This window comes from Penaeus monodon, chromosome 32 (genome assembly GCF_015228065.2).
Source record: "Penaeus monodon isolate SGIC_2016 chromosome 32, NSTDA_Pmon_1, whole genome shotgun sequence".
Taxonomy (NCBI): domain Eukaryota; kingdom Metazoa; phylum Arthropoda; class Malacostraca; order Decapoda; family Penaeidae; genus Penaeus; species Penaeus monodon.
Window position 1 is genome coordinate 16681047 of NC_051417.1, and position 245 is coordinate 16681291.

The following is a 245-nucleotide window of genomic DNA, read 5'->3' on the forward strand; positions in this document are numbered from 1 at the left end:
ACTTGTTCTTTTTCGTTAGAATCTTGGTTATAGATCATTCTATTTATTTTGGAATCAGATGCATAATCTAATCTGACCTTTGGGAGTGACCTCAATGACACCGGCCACCGTGTGACTTGACCTGGGCTGAATCATGGTGGACCTTGCTTTGCCTTTGGCGAGTGGTTGCTTCGAAACGAGGTGATTCATTTTCTGGATACAAGCACTAATTTATATACCTAACATAAAGCATGGTCTGTACCATG